Source organism: Carcharodon carcharias, chromosome 13 (genome assembly GCF_017639515.1).
Source record: "Carcharodon carcharias isolate sCarCar2 chromosome 13, sCarCar2.pri, whole genome shotgun sequence".
NCBI classification, from domain to species: Eukaryota; Metazoa; Chordata; class Chondrichthyes; order Lamniformes; family Lamnidae; genus Carcharodon; species Carcharodon carcharias.
In genome coordinates this window covers 95,655,100-95,671,140 of record NC_054479.1, presented here as the reverse complement: position 1 = coordinate 95,671,140, position 16,041 = coordinate 95,655,100, and the positions used below count along the sequence as shown (strand labels likewise).

Here is a 16,041-nt window from a genome sequence, read left to right as displayed (position 1 = left end):
TATTTAAAATTAGGTTACTGTACTCAGCTGGCGGATTAGACGTGAATTACAAACTCTGGATGTAATAAGCCCACTTTAAGTTGCATTAAAAAAATCTGCATCAAGTTACCACTTGAATGTGTCAAGGATTTTTTTTTAAAGCATGGTTTCTTTTTAAAATGGCGTTTTAAAATGTTGCCTGATTACGCTGGTTCATGGCAGAGTTTAGGTTTGACAATATGCAAGCTACCTTAAATGGAAACTTAAGAAAATATACACTTCTCAAAACCTGCACAATTTTGGGTGCAATTTGGATCTGGATCTCTGACTGCATCCAAAGCAGAAACAGAAGTGTCAAACAGAAGAGACTCACTCCATTTCAATCAGGAGTCAGATCAGGTCCTTAACAGGGACTGAAGCATCCATTTTTTTTATTCTTTCAAGAGATGAGAATGTCGTTGGCAATAGCAGCATTTGTCACTCAACCCTAATTATCCTCAAGGAGGCGGTAAGCCACCGTCTTGAACTGCTGCATTCCATCTAGTGTGGGTACACCTACAGTTTTGTTAGGGAGGGAGTTCCAGGACTTCAATCCAGTGACAGTGAAGGAACAGCGATATAGTTCCAAGTCAGGATAGTGTGTAATTGGAAGAAACTTGCAGGTGGTCCTATATACCTACTACCTTTATCCTTCTAGGCAGTAGAGATCACAGGTTTGGAAAGTGCTGTTAAAAGGTGCCCTGGTTAGTTGCTGCAGTGCCTCTTGAATATGGTGCACACAGCTGCTACTGTGAGATGGTGGTGGAGGGAATGAATATTTAGGATGGTGAACGGGGTGCCAATCAAGCAGATGGTGCTGAGCTCGAGTATTGTTAGAGCTGCAATAATCCAGCTAAGTGGAGAGTATTCCAGATTCCTGACTTATACTTTACATACATTGCCCCTTACTATCCTTTCTGCCAAAATGCATCACCTCATGCTTTTCTGCATTCAATTCTATCTGCCATGTGCCTGCCCATTCTGTTAGATTAACAAATAAATCAAACAGGTCAGTGTTCCCACAATGCTATGTGCATATATTTTACAGATTTCTTTTCAATATGATCAGTCAAAAAGATGTTCACATCTAATAACTGTTAAACGGTCTTATATCATATAGGATATAATTTCCCAGGGTCCATGCTTACTTCAATACTTTTGCCCGAGTAAGAAAAGTTAACAAAAGATGCAAGCATGAAAATGCAATTTCAGTTTTAAAAGACAGTAGCACAAACTAAACAGAACCATTTGGTGCAAAAGCAGATAATTAAAACAGAATTTGAAAATTATCATTGCCCCAGTAACCAGAGCATTGGTACTCTAACAAAGTCAATAGCTGGAGTTCCCTGTTCTATTAAACTTGTTAAATAAACAAGTTCCAAGTCCACATAGATTTTTTTAGGAAGCAGATTAAGTGTTCACAGGCAGAATGTGTTTTCTTATTGTTCAAGATCAAAGTGTTCGTATGAGAGATGTGTGTATCTTCACCATCTTCCCACCAGCAGCTTTAAGAGGCCAGGCCAGCTGATTAATTTTTAACAGTGCCGCAGAGTACTGCAATCTTCAGCTATCAGATGGCTGAGTCCACCACATAGTGCTGACTTGGGTTTAAACTTCATAACAAGTAAGTGATCTTGGAGCCATGTTGGCCCCAAAGAAACTCTGCTTACTTCTCAACACCATTCCTAATAAATAAGCAAAGCAGCAGCATTTATTATAGCACACTTAACACAGTAAACACCCCAAGGTATTTCACAAGAGACAGTGAGCCACAGGAGGAGATAACAGGACAGATCACCACAAGCTTGGGTGAAGAGACAGATAGTAAAGGAACATCTAAAAGGAGAAGAGGGAGGTAGGAGGGCAAAGCTCTTTAGGGAAAGAATTCCAGAGCTAGGCCCAGTGCAGCTGGAAGCATGGCTATCAATGGCAGAGCAATTAAAATTGGGGGTGTGCAAGCTACCAGAATTGGAATAGCACAAATCTTAAATGCTCATCAGGGTGGAGGTGCTTACAGACATAGGGAGGGGTGCAATCATGGAGGGATTTGAAAACAAAGGAAATTTAAAATTGAGGCATTGCTGGAGTAAGGAGCCAGTGTAGATCAGCAAGCACAGGAGTGATCGGTGAATGGGACATGGTACAAATTGGCAGCAGAGTTTCAGACGAACACAAGTTTATATAGGGTGGAAGATAGGACTCTGTCCATGAAATTGAAGGAACAGTCAAGTCTAAAGGAAACAAAGGCATGGACAAGGTATTCAGAGGATGTGCTAACAGACAGTTGGAGTCTGGTGATGTTACAGAAGCACAAACAGGCAGCCTTGGCAGATATGTGGGCAAAATCTTATCGTAGGGTCAAATACAACACTAAAGCTATGAAAAATCTGGCTCAGCTTCTCAGTTTTCAGGGTGAGTGATGAAAATGGTAGTCAAGGCAAGGAGTTTATAGCAGGGGTCAAGGACAATGGCTTCTGTGTTCCCAATATTTAACTGGAGGAAATTTCTGCTTATTTCACTCCTGAATGATGTACAAGCAATGAGATAAAGCTGAGACAGTGGAAAGGCCATGGGAAGATTATGGTGAAATAGAGCTGAGTGTCAGAGCGCATGTGGAATCTGACACTGGTTTTCAGGTGATGCCACCAAGGGGTGGTATGCACATGAGAAACTGAAGGGAATGAAGTTTAGATTCTTAGCTGACTCCAGTGATAACAGAAGAAAGAGAAGCCGTTGCAGATGATTTGCTGTCTATGGCTCTATAGTTAAGAACAGAACCAGGCAAGCTTACCCCACCCAAAGGAGGAGCATTGGATGAAGATGGTGTGGTCAACCACGTCGACAGCTGCAGACATTTCAAGGAGGATGAGGAGTAATAGCTTAAACACTGTCACAGACACACGGAATGTCATTTCTTGCTTTGAGTCCAGCCATTTCGGTAGTGTGAGGTGGGGGAGAGGGGCGGTGTTGCGAGAGGAGGCCACAAAAAGGAAGGATATAATGTGTTGGTAGAATGTCAGCCTATCCTGCCCATAGAGTTTGTGTGGGGGCAAGGCTGCACAGACTGCATTGGGGAAAACCCTTACATTTATTTACTCCCGGCAATTTTAGGAAAATTACTTAAATGCACTTATTGATTTAATTTCAATGAGGGGCAGGAAGAGTTCCATATTAGCAATTAATTTATATAGAATCAAAACACATGCAAGAGTTTTATCATATGATATTGTCCAGGACTAATGTAGCATAACAAAGACAATTAGCAGCAGTTCACAATACAGTAAATAAACATGAGGGATAAACAATGCTCTCGCTTGCAAGTTGGTAAATTAGTTAATTAGTTTGCTTCAAGCCCAGTAATATTTTCAATAAAACTGCAAAGAACCATCTGGTACAAATTAAGTTGTGCCCCTTTTTCTTTGGATCCTAAATTCTACATTGACAGCATATTTGACATTTGCATAATATTGAAGCATAAGAAAGCAACAAGGACTCATTTAATAATAATAGAGATAAAAACAAAAAACTGCGGATGCTGGAAATCCAAAACAAAAACAGAATTACCTGGAAAAACTCAGCAGGTCTGGCAGCATCAACAGAAGGGTCATGAGGACTCGAAACGTCAACTCTTTTCTTCTCCGCCGATGCTGCCAGACCTGCTGAGTTTTTCCAAGGACTCATTTAACTCTATCTCCCCAAACACTTGATATGGTGCTTTAACAAAAAGCTGTGGAACAACAAATATAACTATAAATTCTTCCAACTACTCAACACTTACATCAGAAAGTGCCTCGTAGCAACTAATGCATGTCCTTGGGTAGCAATATCAGTTTACTTTTGTTATCCTGCGCCATGTGCAATAAACACCAAACAGGAAATCAAATACACACCAATAACAGTTTTCATGCATCAAGACAAAAGTTCCATTGTGACTCGTCTCGAGAACATTTTACAATCAAGAATTTTCTAATTAAAGGCACCAAGTCCTTACCAACTGGGCTTGCCCATGAAGTTCATAGGTTAAACCAAGCCTGTAAACTGCTTTTATTATTGAAAACAAAGTGGCAAGATCAAAAATCATCTCATCTTCTTTCCAAAAATTCAGGACTCATTCAATTCCGTTTCACATTGTTTATTCTTTTGTTCTATTTGTTTTACCTCAGTTTATATTATTGTTCATAACATTTACTATTTTGTCATACCACTAAAATCATCTCAAAGAAATCAACCCAACAGGGAGATGTATACAAGGGGAGAAAACCTGGACACAAGTAAAAAGAGTACCATGCTTAACTCTGGATTAATGCCAAAACAAAAGCTCTGACAGAGACTGGGAGCAAAACCTAATCTTCCAAGTAACAGAGAAGAAATGCAGAAACTTACAGAAATAAATCTTCACAACTACCATCTCTAACAAAAAGCAAAAGAATCAGCTGCATTATAATACATTCAGCATACAGCTGGACCACTTCCAACCTTCTGGCCCTGTCAATACTCCCACTCCATGTTGCCTTCCAGAAAGATTGTGCCCTCTCAAATAAGTCTCTTTGGTTTTCCACAACCTTATGAAGAATGAACTCACAGACATCCTGGTTCTGACTGAAACATGGTTCATGGGCAGCAACTCCTTCCAATCTCTCAAATGTGTAGACATTTCACCCCAAATAGCTAAATCACATATTGGTTTCTATGCATAATTCGCTACCATTTTCTTTGTCAAGATCTACATCCTTTCTACCTTTCACTCAATATTTTCATTGTTTACCACCCCTCAAAGGTGACCTTCTCAATGAGATATCCGCCCCATTCTTCTTGTTTATTTGTTCATGTGATGAGAGATTCACTGGCAAGGCCAGCATATGCTGCCCATAACTAAAAGCCCTTGAGGAGGTGGTGAATTGCCTTCTTGAACTGTGGTCCATGTTCATGTGGTGTAGCTGTACACAGTACAGCGAATTGCAGAATTTTGATAAAGTGACAGTGAAAGAACAGCGACATAGTTCTAATGTCAGGATGGTGTATAGCTTGGAGAGGAACTTGCATGTGGTGGTGTTCCCATGTATCTGCTGTCTTGGCCTTGTAGGGGGTGGAGGTCACAGGTTTAGAAAGTGCTACATGGTGCCACTATGCACCAGTGGTGGCGGTTTAAGATGGTGTATGGGTTGCTGATCAAGCAGATGGCGAGTTACTCATTGCTCTTGTAGCTTGAGGGTTTGTATAGTTGGTGCATTTAAGTTTTTTGTCAATGGTAATACACAGGATGCTAATGGTGGGGGATTCAACAATGGTAATTCCATTGAAAGTCAAGGGGTGCTGTTCATTGCTTGGTATGTGTGGCATAAACGTTACTTGCCACTTAGCAACCCAAGCCTAAACACTGTCCAGGTCTTGCTGCTTGCAGGCATGGGCTGCTTTGGTATTTAAGGAGTTTAAAAGGGTACTGAACACATCCTCAGATGCACACATTTATTTCAAATCATCGAACAAGTTATACAGTATTAAGATAACCTGCTTCAACCTGGGCATTCACATGGTACGTCCCATTAAGCTAATACCCTGGTTAACTATATACTTTATGAAAATTTTAATAATAATGTTCAAATCAGCTCTCCACAGACATTTCCTTTGTATGTAGTTTATAATTTCTCTCAATCTGCTTCATGAACCACTTATCCACAACCAGCAAAACAGGCTTGTGACTCAAATGTTTGAAGCACACGTTTTACTCCTAATATCAGTGTGTGCAATCTCTTCAAATGCAAGAATTCATGCACTGAACATAGCCTCTTCTACTGACCAAACATGGCACAAAAAGACCAGTTGTGTGAGATTAGATAACGCTCTTCCAAGACTTCAACAAGGACAAAAGTACAACATTCTATGATTTTGTTTGCGCAGAAAACTCCAACATGAATAAACTATAGCTACGGTTTGGAATTTCACACCACACTACAAATACTGTGCCACTTCTAAAGCAACAATGTGTTTCTTTCTGCATTCACAGCCTCAAAGTGCCAAGCGGCCACTGAGCAAGCTATTACAATAGTATGGTTCAATTGCAATAAGATTTAATCACTCAGGACTTGAAAAATGCACAAATATCAGATTTCGTTTTGCAGAATAATGAGACCCAAAGGATTTTGAGCTCAGCAAGAACTCAAAATAACTACATAAGAAAAAAATATATACTCCTATGCCTAATATGGTGAATGTATTAAAAAAGTGCAAAGAAAATGTGATCTTACAAACTATGTAGTAATTCTACACAAACACAAGATTAAATAGCTGTCTACTTACAAAACACATGGCACAGGAGATCACAACATGCTCGAAATGCTTTTAACATTAAAAAATTAAAGGCAGTTTATAACATTATCTTAATGTGCCCTACAGTTTATGCCAATCCTGCTGGACATAGAAACAATGTGGATTATAAAGCCTGCAAAGTCTTCAACAGCTGTGTGTCAGATTGCAGGTTGGGCTGAAGTCAGATTCACTGCAATGTCAATGAAACAGGCTGTGCCAGACATTGCAAAGTAAACCTACAAAAGAAAAGGTAATTTTACGTGATTTTTCAGCCACCAATCTCTGTGTATCAGTCATTTGATCTGCAGAAGATGGATCTGAATCCAGTTCAAACTGACGACATTTAATTCTCCTCGCTCTGTGCTGGTTATAATAGGTCTGGACATATGGCTCAAGGTGCACTTTTGGATCACAGTACAGCAAACTCTGCTCTGTACTTAGCTTACGTCATCCTTACCTGGGAGTGACTGATGGCAATACAAGTTGATAACTGCAGGGGTGGGGACAGAATTTTTCATTTGCATCATCAGCAACCAGAGTTCTGTCCAAATACATATTTATCCAAAAGGTGATGTTGAAGAAACACGTTAGCAAAAAGTTCACAAAAAAAGCTTTGGATCATGTTTCCCTCCAATTTTCAACTAGAGTATTGCATGCTTCAAAATAGTAAACAATAAGCAAAGCCACTAATTCTAACAAACACAAATGCCAAGAATCAGACAGGCCTCTTAAAACAGGGAAATCCAAAATTCAGCCCCAAGCCTCAACAATCCAGTCCTTGAAGCCAGGGAACTCTGTCTTACTTGCTTGTTGAATTTCACATTTGTGTAGGTTGGCAAAGGGCCAGTTTCATCATGGCTGGTGAATATATTGTAAATCAGAACATCAAGATGTGTTAGTATCAGCAACTTGCAGTATATGCATGAATTACAACTTCCTTGATGCTCATGGTACAAAATTGCTGTGGCCCACAGAAACAAAGGCTTGGCCACATTGGCCTAGATTTTGCTGTCAAAATAACAGCGAGGCTAGTGGTGCCCACCTTTCTTTATGAACGAATGGCATAGCAACTTCAGACAAGGGGCAAATGTGTGGCTAAACAGATCTAAAAGTGGTTCAAGTTGTGCCACTCAAAATGTCATCTCGCCATTGAAGTTATTGAGCAGTACACAGCTGCTGCATTTTGCACAATATATACAAACTAAACTTGGAACATAGTTCAGTCAAGTCATTTCAATTCTAAATATGTTTTTAATGTGATAAGTGTTACTTACTGCCAACCTGCTGGCAAATGGAACGTCATGTTAGATGCCCTGCTACAACAAATTATGGCTCAATATATAAAGGGGTAGCCCAGCAACAATGCAACAGAGAAGGTAAGAAATGGGACAACCAGTTACAGTGATCAAATGAAGCCTGGACATTAAATTCTAGAAAGCATATAGGTCAGACAAGAGGGATCATTAAGGACAGAGATGGAGTCAGTGGGGTGTCATGGGCGGAAAGAGAGGGGGAGGGTGGGAATGGGACAAGACACTCCCCTCCATCATTTTGAGATTGGCCAATGATGCTTTGGAAGATTGCCTCCACTTTGCTCCCATGAAAAGAATGTCACCTGTCCAGACACCAGATATGGGTCTGTGGGGTTCCTGGCTCAGCCTTCAGACTTGTTAAGTCAGCATTCTTCAGTTTCCTTCCCACCAAGTCAATGTCCCCTCACCTCCACCCACGCTACATCAACAAAGCCCCCAACCCCAAATCAAGTCAGCCGTCTACTGATTTAAAAAGTGAGGAAATAGGGCACACAATGAGAGCCAGTATCCAGTAACAAGAAAACTAATAATGAAACAAGGAATACATCAACTACTGTATTTATTACTAACCATTGTTAAACAACACAGGCAGTAAGAAAAAAAAATTACAAGACACCACATAAAAAACAGATCAAAAGGGGTAGTCAGTATAGTCTTAGGCCTCACAAATCTACCAGAATTCTAATGTGGTAACTAGATCAGTGGGCTGAAGGTTATAGAGTACATAAAAATGAACTGGATTTTCATAAGAAATCTGAAGAAGTTCACCTGTTATGCAAAGTTCTCCCAACGTTGAGCATACATAGTTAACAGCACATTAGCAATCTAAATTGGAAAGCCAGCTTTACAGCAGATAAAGTAAGTACCATTAAAAAATTAAAAAGACTGTCTTGGACAATAAATGACCATATTCCCATAAAGTTGGGCTAGCTTCTCTGTTTTATTATTCTTTCTTGGGATGTGGACATCACTAGCAAGGCCAGCAATTATTGCCCATCCCTAACTGCCCTTGGAGGGGTGAGCCACCAGCAGTTCTGGTGAGGTCTGGAAGGAGTTGCAGAATTTTGGCCCAGTGAGAGTAAAGGAACATCGACACACTTTCAAGTCAGGAATAATTAAACAGGTACTTTAGTGACATTGCAAAAACACTGACCTTACCGAGCCACGTGCTGAAAAGTGAGGTGGACACATGGATTTATTTTCAGATAAGGATGAAAGCTTGAAGATTATTGCATGAATTTACACATTTATTATACAAAGGTCCAAAAATTTTTAAAAGATACAAATACAATTGATAATACAGAAATTGTGATCTGGAATGCATTACCTCAAGGATATTGGAAGCAGATCCAACAATAACTTTCAAAAGGGAATTAGATAAATACTTGAAGGGGAAAAAGAGCAGAGAAGACAGTGGCACTAATTGGACAGTTCTTGCAAAGAGGTGGCACAGTCACAATGGACCAAATGGCCATGCCTCCTCCTGTGCTCTAAGATTTTATGATTCACAGGAAGTGACTGGAAAAAAAAAATCACTCAATTTCTCAAGGACATTTGAGAAACTACAATAGCTAATTTAAACATTGTAACCGTACCAATGAGATATGCAATTAGAATATTGCATGCAGCTCTGGGCTTCAGATGGAGTGTGCAAGAGCACAACCCTGAGAAAGGCAGTCAGCAGCACCTAGAGGAGGGTGCATGGGGAGGACCTAAAGAGCGGGAGTTTACCTGTGAGAGAGCAGAGCGGTGCAGTTGCATAAAGCGCTGGAGCTGATTTTACTCGTGAGGGAGCCGGTTCTCACCCAGACACTTGGCAATGCTGGCATTCGAAAGGAATGATGCGAGGCCAAAGGAGAGAGCTGATCGGTAGGTAACGGGTAAGTGTTTTTTACCCCACTTTAAAGCGACATTACAGAAGATAAGAGTCTCGGCACTTTTTTTTAAAGAAAAACTAAATAGCTTTCTACTTGGCTTAAATTTAAGGAGAGAGTCTTTTAATTAAAAACAAAGTTTGGCAAGGGAGCTCTGTCCAGTGTGTTGTATTGCCTGCAGCATCTCGGAATTCTTAAGATGCTCTTTGCAGTCTGGATGACCACATGTGCAGGAAGTGCCACTGGCTTGACCAGCTTGAGCAACAGGTTTCGGAGATGGAGCATCAGTTGGAGACACAGCGGTGCATCCATGAGGCTGAGGGTTCATGGATAGCACGTTTTTAGATGTGGTCATTCCGCAGCTTAAGGAAGTGCAGTCAGAGTTGGAATGGGTGACCACTAGCCAGAAGAGGGGAGGTAGGCAGGTAGCCAGGAAAGCTCCAGAGTGCATCTCGCTCAAGAACCATTTTTCTGTTGGAAAACGGCGAGAGTGAAGGTTCCTCTGGAAAGTGTAGCGACAGCCAAGTTCACAGCTGCAGAAGGGTGGGGGGAGGAGTAAGAGTGCAAAAGCAATAGTGGTAGGAGACTCAATAGTGAGGCACTTCTGCAGCCATAGACGTGACTCCAGGATTGTGTTTTGCCTCCCTGGTGCCAGGGTCAAGGATGTCACAGAACAGCTGCAGGGCAAAGTCAGAGGTCATGGTTCACATTGGCAGAAAGAGGGATGAGGTCCTGCAACAAGAATTTAGGGAGCTAGGTAACAAATTAAAAAGCAGGACCTCAAAAGTTGTAATCTCTGGATTACTCCCTGTGACACGTGCTAGTGAGTATAGGAATAGGAGGATAGAGAGGACCAATGTGTGGCTGAAGAGTTGGTGCAGGAGGGAGGGCATTAGATTCCCGGATCACCGCGTCTGTTTCTGGCGAAGGTGGGGCCTGTACAAGTCAGGCGGGTTGCACCCAAACCAGAACAGGGGGGTGTTTGCTACTGGTGTTTTTGGCGGCGCGGCAGATGGTTTAAATTAATTTGGCAGTGGGATGGGAAACAGAGTAGAGGCACAGTAAGTGGTGATGCACAGCCAAATATAGATGAGAAACTTAGTCAGTCTGGAAGGCAGAGCAATAATAGAGGTTTTAAGGCACAAGTGAATAATGCAAGGCTGGATCACGTCTACTTTAATGCAAGGGGTCTTACAAGTAAGGCAGGTGAATTGGGGGCACTAGTTAGACCACACCTAGAATACAGCGAACAGTTTTGGTCCCCTTATCTAGGGAAAGATATACTGGCATTGGAGGCAGTCCAGAGAAGGATCACTAGGTTGATCCTGGGTATGGAGAGATTTTATAAGGAGAGGTTGAGGAGATTAGGCCTGTATTTATTGGAGTTTAGAAGAATGAGAGGCAACCTGTAGAGGCTAGGTCGTTAAGTACATTCAAGGCTGAGATAGACAGATGTTTAATCAGTAAAGGAATCAAGGGTTATGGGGACAAGGCAGGAAAGTGGAGCTGAGGATTATTAGATCAGCCATGATCTTATTGAATGATGGAGCAGACTCAATGGGCCAAATGGATAGAGGGTTGGCTAACTCATAGAAGAGTTGGAATAAGGGGGGCATTTTTGGGATAGTAACTTGTAACCAGTGGAGTGCCACAGGGGTCCATGCTGGGGCCGAATGGCCTACTTCTGCTTCTACGTCTTATTGTCTTAGGGTCTTATGACATGAAGATTCGTGGAGTCGGAAATAGGGAGGAGGAAAGCCTTATATTACAAGACGATATAGATGTGCTGGTAAGATGGGCAGAGCAGTGGTAAATGGAATTTAATCCGGAGAAGTGTAAGGTGATGCACTTTGGGAGGACTAACACAGCAAGGGGATACACAATGAATGGTCGGACCCTAGGAAGTACAGAGGATCAGAGGGGCCTTGGCATACATTTCCATAGATCCCTGAAGGCAGCAGCACAGATAGATAGGGTGGTTAAGGAGGCATATGGGATTCCTGCCTTTATTAGCTGAGGTATAGAATATAAGAGCAGGGAGTTTATGTTGGAGCTGTATAAAATGCTAGTTAGGCCACAGCTGGAATAATGTGTGCAGTTCTGGTTGCCACACTAAAGGAAGAATGTGATTGCACTGGAGAGGGTGCAGAGGACATTCACCAGGATGTTGCTTGGGCTGGAGCGTTTCAGCTATGAAGAGAGACTGGATAGGCTAGGGTTGTTTTCCTTAGAACAGAGAAGGTTGAGGGGGGACCTGACAGGTATACAAAATTATACACAGAGATAAAAACAAAAAAACTGCGGATGCTGGAAATCCAAAACAAAAACGGAATTATCTGGAAAAACTCAGCAGGTCTGGCAGCATCGGCGGAGAAGAAAAGAGTTGATGTTTCGAGTCCTCGTTCTGTCGAAGGGTCATGAGGAGTCGAAACGTCAACTCTTTTCTTCTCCACCGATGCTGCCAGACCTGCTGAGTTTTTCCAGGTAATTCTGTTTTTGTTTTATACAAAATTATGTTGGGCATAGATAGGAAGAAACTTTTCCCCTTAGCGGAGGTGTCAATAACCAGGGGTCATAGATTTAAGGTAAGGGGCAGGAGGTTTAGAAGGAATTTGAAGAAAAGATTTTTCACCCAGAGGGTGGTTGGAATCTGGAACACACTATCTGAGGGGGTGGTAGAGGCAGGAACCATTACAACATTTAAGAAGTATTTAGATGAGCACTTGAAATGGCATAGCATACAGGGCTATGGGCCAAATGCTGGAAAATGGGATTAGAATAGATAGGTGCTTGATGGCCAGCACGAGCAGATGGACTGAAGGGCCTGGTTCTGTGCCTGTATAACTGACTCTAGCACAGTCAGATAAAAGCAAAATACTTCAGATGATGGAAATCTGAAATGAAATGAAAACAAAATGCTGGCAAATCTCAGGTCTGACAGCATCTGTGGAAAGAGAAACAGAGTTAGCGTTGGATCTGTATGACTCTTCTTCACAAGAGTCTGAAGAGTCATACGGACTCGAAACGGTAACTCTGTTTCTCTCTCTACAGATGCTGCCAGACCTGAGTTTTTCTAGCATTTTGCGTTTCTATTCCAGGAAGACACTGATTTTGTTGGATTTTTCAACCAAAGGATAAAAAGAATTATTCTCGTGAGCTGACAAAGATGCTCACAGAAGTAAGCATAATTGGATTATGTCTATTCTCGGTCTTTTAACTAAGTGTTAAAAATTGTCAGAAGAACTACTGGGCACAAGGAGAAACTTGCCCACCCTCAAGTGACATTCAAAATAAGGATTCTGTCACCATCACTAAGAGATATGTGAACTCACCTGAAAGTATCTAATTTGGTCTCAATTAATCTCTTTAGAAGCCAGCGCAAGAATATCTGATGAATAATGGGTTTAAAAGCTCAAGATGTCAGATGCTTTTTATGGGATGTTATCCGTCTTGTTGGGACAATGACAACTTACGTCTGTGGAGGTTAACCTAAAGTGCATGTAGGCTTACGTCCTTGAGTTTTTATTGACTACATTTTGAGAAGTCTGATCCATCAGCTTCCTGGTTGTTTATTCCCTTTTCTCAAGAAATTAACTAAACTTGGACTTAAACAAAGAAGCAGAAATCGTCAGAAAGGATGACATGAGTCAAATGGGCATGTCTTTTTGATGGCAGATACACGCACAATCAGATCATTCCAACAATAAGTACCAATTAAGTTTTTTATCCCTTCATTATCGCCACTCAAAGTTTTATGTCCAGTATACAAAGGAAGTTTCTACATTCATATTACAGCCTCACCTCCCAAATGGCACATCATCTGGTGCAGTCGGAACAAAACCAAGTGAATAAAAACTACAAAGGGATGATCTTTTAATGAGGCCGACCAGTGCTGACATGGATCTCTAAATCTTTTGAAAGAAGTTACTGCTTTTAACCATCATCCACCCAAAACACAATCCCTACTTGATTTCCATTGAAATCTCACACAACCAATTTAGATAGGTCTTAATTTAAATAATTAACTTCTAACCCAATGGTTCAATTCATGATAGCTGCAATTATCATTTCAGCACATCCTCTTGAAGTGCAGTAAAATGACTTCTGACCAAAAAAAATTTAGAAACACTATTCACTTTATTAGATCATACTCACAATGTGACCCACAGTGATATGAATCCAAGTGCTTTCAATAGTGCCCATCATAAAACCATCTTGAACCAAGAAAGGGAATAAGTCTATAAAATGACTACATGAGCAGTTTAGATCCCTAAAGCCATTCAAAAATGGTTTGCTTTGATTAACTGTGGTTCCTAGTTCACATCTACACCTAATTTCCATTCCCACAATGAGAAATATCAGAAAATATCAGGAAACTTCGGATGTCTTACAAATACCTCCCTTAAATTTACCAAAATTAAATTAGTTTCACTCGGCATGTCTTTCCAAAATAGCAATTTTTCCCATATTTCAAATGATCTCTTACAAATAGGATTTGGAAGGTTTTTTGTATCCTCCCTTTCATCAATGCTTATGTAATAAAAATAAAAGCCATAACAAGACCCACACTAGGTCTTACAACTGAGAATGACCTCTCTGGATAGCATCTACCTTCAGCCAGCTACAATTAATTTGAGCAAGCCCAGCAGGTACTGAGGTTCAGTTTGAGATTACTCTGTTTTTGTTTAAACTTTCGTAGTGTTTTCAGTCATTAAACCTTTAAAGTTTTCAATTATTAACTTTCTGAAAGTCCACAAAATACTTTGTATCAGCTGCTTACATTATCACACTGAAAAATCTGGAACTCCAGAACAATTTAACAAAAGTTAAACTGTAAAATCTACTTCTGCTCAACATTTATATATTTAAATACAGTTTAGTAATGGAAACATCATATTTATTTTGTAAAGTTGTACTTGAATGGGGAGCATGTCTTAAACCAGAAATTGTTTTTGGACACCTCATTGTTTCTGCTATTTCTGTTTAAAGCATTTCTGTGTCAATGGCAACATACAAGTGTACTCTTACATCCTTAGTGCACAGTAACAGTTACAGAGTACAGGTATTACAAACAACTAGACTTGCTCTACTTTGCAGAGCAACAAAACAGCAAGAACAAAATGAGCTGCAGAATTTCTTCATTAAAGACATGCCGTTCACATAAAAAGTTAATTACACCTATCCGACACAGCTTGCTGCAAACGAAAAGATCCAGAAAAGCAGACTGCCAGTTTACTGGCCAGGGTACAGACAGCCCTAATAACGACAGCAACTGCCACCCCTGCCCTGGGCAGGTATCTCCTCACCTCTCACCAACCATGGGCAACACACAAGAATGCTTAGCATTCACTCCATATTGTCAAAGCTAAACTGGGATAAAGTTTTACCTGGAACCAGATCCCTGCCTGGTCTCCGGTTTCTAACCAACCCACCACCAGAGGAAGGGGACCATCCACCTCCAACACACCCAGGTTGGCAGGGTCCCAAATCCCCTTCACTAGTCCCAAGACAGGGACTAATCAAACCGCTCCACCAGAAAAGCAGCTCCCTTTCCTCCCCCATTTCCATGCACTCCCTGATATTGTGGTGGAAATAGATTCAATAGCGCCTTTCAAAGGGGGGACGGATGAATAAAGACTTAAAAGGGGAAAAAAATAACTGCACGGATATGGGGAAAAAGTAATAGAGCGGGAATATCAGGAAAGCTCTTCAGTGGGCCGAATGGCCAAACGCCTGTGCTGTCCTATGATTTTAATGAATTAGTCGCACACAGGCTGGAAAAGCATTGTTATAACATGGGCTCCCAACCCCGGGACAGGAGGGTCTCCATCTCCCCACTCAGGACAGGGGGTGTGGGCCGGGGAGCCTCCTCCCGGGTGCGGCTGCCCAACTTCAGCACGTTCCCCTTCCCTCCGAGCGGCCGCGGGAACCGGATCGGGATTCGAAGCCAAACCCGCTTCTCCCCCGCCCCAATCATACACACGGAGCTGCTAAGCGCCCCCCTTCCCCTAACTCTCTCACCTCAGCGATCGGTCGGTCAGTGTCTCGGCTTCCGGAACCCGGACACTTGCCGTCGGTGGGCAGGCGGGGTGAGATGACCGCGTTGCCGCTCCCAACTCCCGGTGCGAAGACGAAAACTGAAAACGCTCGCGCTCCCGCTCTCACCTTCTCCCGCTCGGAGCCGCGCCTCCACTTACCGCGCGCGCCCGTGACTCCGCCTCGAGCGCGCGCCTCCAAAGCGCCACCTGCCGTCAGGAGGTAGTGCCGGCAGCAGCTCCTCATTTTGCTGGCTCTGTCTGGGCTATTCATGAGCGTTTGTTGCCCATCCCTAATTGCCATTGAGAAGATGATGCTGAACCACCACCACCACCATCGTTCCAGTCTATGGTAGGGAGGGTGTTCCAGGAATTTGACCCAGTGGCAAGGAAGGAATGGTGATATATTTCCCAATCAGAACGGGAGGTGACTTGAGGGTATTGGTGTTTGAAACACCTGCTCCCCTTGACCTCTGGGTGGTAGAGCTCACAGAC

At 42.0% G+C, this 16,041-nt stretch overlaps 1 protein-coding gene across 6 annotated transcripts in view; it reads right to left on the bottom strand.

The window, feature by feature from the left end:
• Positions 1 to 15,628, bottom strand: part of eps8a (epidermal growth factor receptor pathway substrate 8a) — a 170,172-nt gene extending 154,544 nt beyond the window's left edge. For all 6 annotated transcript variants that reach the window (XM_041201855.1, XM_041201857.1, XM_041201861.1 and 3 more), the window contains exon 1: positions 15,533 to 15,628. The gene's annotated coding sequence lies outside the window, so the exon portion shown is untranslated. The remainder of the gene's footprint in view (positions 1 to 15,532) is intronic.
• Positions 15,629 to 16,041: the final 413 nt, after the last annotated feature.